This window comes from Hoplias malabaricus, chromosome 3 (genome assembly GCF_029633855.1).
Source record: "Hoplias malabaricus isolate fHopMal1 chromosome 3, fHopMal1.hap1, whole genome shotgun sequence".
Lineage (NCBI taxonomy): Eukaryota > Metazoa > Chordata > Actinopteri > Characiformes > Erythrinidae > Hoplias > Hoplias malabaricus.
The window spans coordinates 3,888,146-3,890,645 of record NC_089802.1 but is presented as its reverse complement, the minus strand read 5'-3'; the positions used below and the strand labels follow the sequence as shown (position 1 = coordinate 3,890,645).

Below are 2,500 nucleotides of genomic sequence, written 5' to 3'. Positions count from 1 at the left end.
GGAGCTTCAGTGACAGTAATGTACCTTTAATTCTGAGAGTGTAGAACAGTTCAGGGTTCTCTGTAATGTCTGGCCTGTGTCTGGTGCTGCTTTTTTGAGACGTGTCTGTCTCCTCATGTCTCTCTCCTCATTCTCCGCCCCTGTGACTTCCCGGAGTAAGGCCTGTCAATCTCAGGTGCTCCACAAGTAGAGAACTCCCAGATAACGGACACATTTGGATCGAATCTGTCTCGCTTTGGCTTTCACGGCACTAGCTGCGTATGTATGAGCTGGACTTGGGAGAAATGTTCAGAGTCCGTATCTAATTTCAGTGTAGCACAGTTTGTCTTGGTGAGTGCAGACAACTAACAAGTGTGTATCAGCTCTGTGTCTCGTGTGTGTGTGTGTGTGTGTGTGTGTGTAGTTACAGCACAGCAGCTGTTTTTCACACTGAGTGTAAATCTGATGATGAATGACCAACAGAAACACTCTAAAATGACTCTGAATTACATCTTTTTACATTGACTTCCTTTGAAAGTGAAGAAGGTTTCTTCCTTCCTCTGTAAAGTCAGTATGTTTTGGAGATGTGTTTTTTCTTGGGACAGTGGTGGTATGTAAAATACAGTAATGTAGAATGTAGAATGAAGATTAATGAGTAGAACGGAGGCGTGTGAGGGGAGCTAAAGTGTGGGAACGTTATATTGGTGAACATCATACGAGGTTTAACCTGCTGTGAATCCTGCTGTTACTGCAGTAATGTGTTTTAAACTTTATGACTGGGGTTTACACAAAATTACACCCTGTAACTTTAAGACCCTGTGAGGAGTGTGGTGTGTTCTCTCTGTGTCTGCGTGGGTTTCCTCCAGGTGACTGTCTGTGAGGAGTGTGGTGTGTTCTCTCTGTGTCTGCATGGGTTTCCTCCGGGTGACTGTCTGTGAGGAGTGTGGTGTGTTCTCCCTGTGTCTGCGTGGGTTTCCTCCGGGTGACTGTCTGTGAGGAGTGTGGTGTGTTCTCCCTGTGTCTGCGTGGGTTTCCTCCGGGTGACTGTCTGTGAGGAGTGTGGTGTGTTCTCTCTGTGTCTGCGTGGGTTTCCTCCGGGTGACTGTCTGTGAGGAGTGTGGTGTGTTCTCTCTGTGTCTGCGTGGGTTTCCTCCGGGTGACTGTCTGTGAGGAGTGTGGTGTGTTCTCCCTGTGTCTGCGTGGGTTTCCTCCGGGTGACTGTCTGTGAGGAGTGTGGTGTGTTCTCCCTGTGTCTGCGTGGGTTTCCTCCAGGTGACTGTCTGTGAGGAATGTGGTGTGTTCTCTCTGTGTCTGCGTGGGTTTCCTCCGGGTGCTCCTGTTTCCTCCCACAGTCCAAAAAGACACACGTTGGTAGGTGGATTGGTGACTCAAAAGTGTCCGTAGGTGTGAGTGTGTGAGTGAATGTGTATGTGTGTGTGTGTGTGTGTGTGTGTGTCTGTGTTGCCCTGTGAAGGACTGGCGCCCCCTCCAGGGTGTGTTCCTGCCTTGCGCCCAATGATTCCAGGTAGGCTCTGGACACACCGTGACCCTGAATTGGATAAGGGTTACAGATAATGAATGAATAAATGAATGAACTTTAAGACCCTGTCCACACGGAGCCGGGTGTTTTTAAAAACGAAGGCTTTTGTCTGCATTTTTCCTCCCGTTCGCAGGAAAACGTTCTGTTCTCGTCTGGACGAGGAAAAAATATACACTGCACTGTTAAGATCTAGATGCAGTCATTTCAGGACCTGCGTAGTGCACTACAGAGGGAGGATACAGTGATTTAGGATTAAACCTCTGGGTTTCTCTCAGGCTTCGTGGTGTTTTGATGTCTCATTTTAAGAGGTGATATGGCCCCCTACTGGACTGGCGTGAGAATGCACCCGATGGAGAGAGGATAAGCTTCGTTTTTAAAAATATCAGGAAACATGTCTTACCCGCTCCAGCCGTCTCTGTGAATAAAACGGCACAGGCCTCATGCTGCGAATTTGCTTTAATTCACATTAATTCACATGCTGCCCCCTTTTCCACAAGCCTCTCTGCCAAAAATATCTGTACACAGACCTGCAGTCTCTCTCTCTCTCTCAAACACACACACACACACTTTCCAAACCAGGTCAGGACTGTGCTAAATGGCCACGTGAACATTGTCCATGCATGACCGACCACACTGAGCTCGTACCCACAGTACACCTCTGTTTATGGAGACACACATGCAGCCTGTGCTCTAGACGTTCGGACAGCCCTCTGTTTTAGGATCAACCCACTCCAGGGAACCGGAGCAGTCCGAGTAGCTATCGGCCGTCTGATTATGAAACAGGAAAAGACTCTGATTTGAAAAACAAAAGATACAATTGGAAGAAAAGACAGTCAGGGAAATGCTGAGGGTGTGTGTTCTGGGCTGTACTCAGAGAGGTGCCATTGAGGCAGGTTCATTTTAGGTGATTTTCCACTGCATGGGATCAACACGAAATGTACCTGGTGTCGTCTCTAATCTCCGTCTCTAAGGGGAACAGTG

The 2,500-nt window shown here is 48.1% G+C and overlaps 1 protein-coding gene across 4 annotated transcripts in view; it reads left to right on the top strand.

Moving 5' to 3' along the window:
• rgs7b (regulator of G protein signaling 7b) overlaps positions 1-2,500 on the top strand; it is a 70,526-nt gene that overhangs the window by 3,583 nt on the left and 64,443 nt on the right. The gene's annotated exons all lie outside the window — the stretch shown is intronic.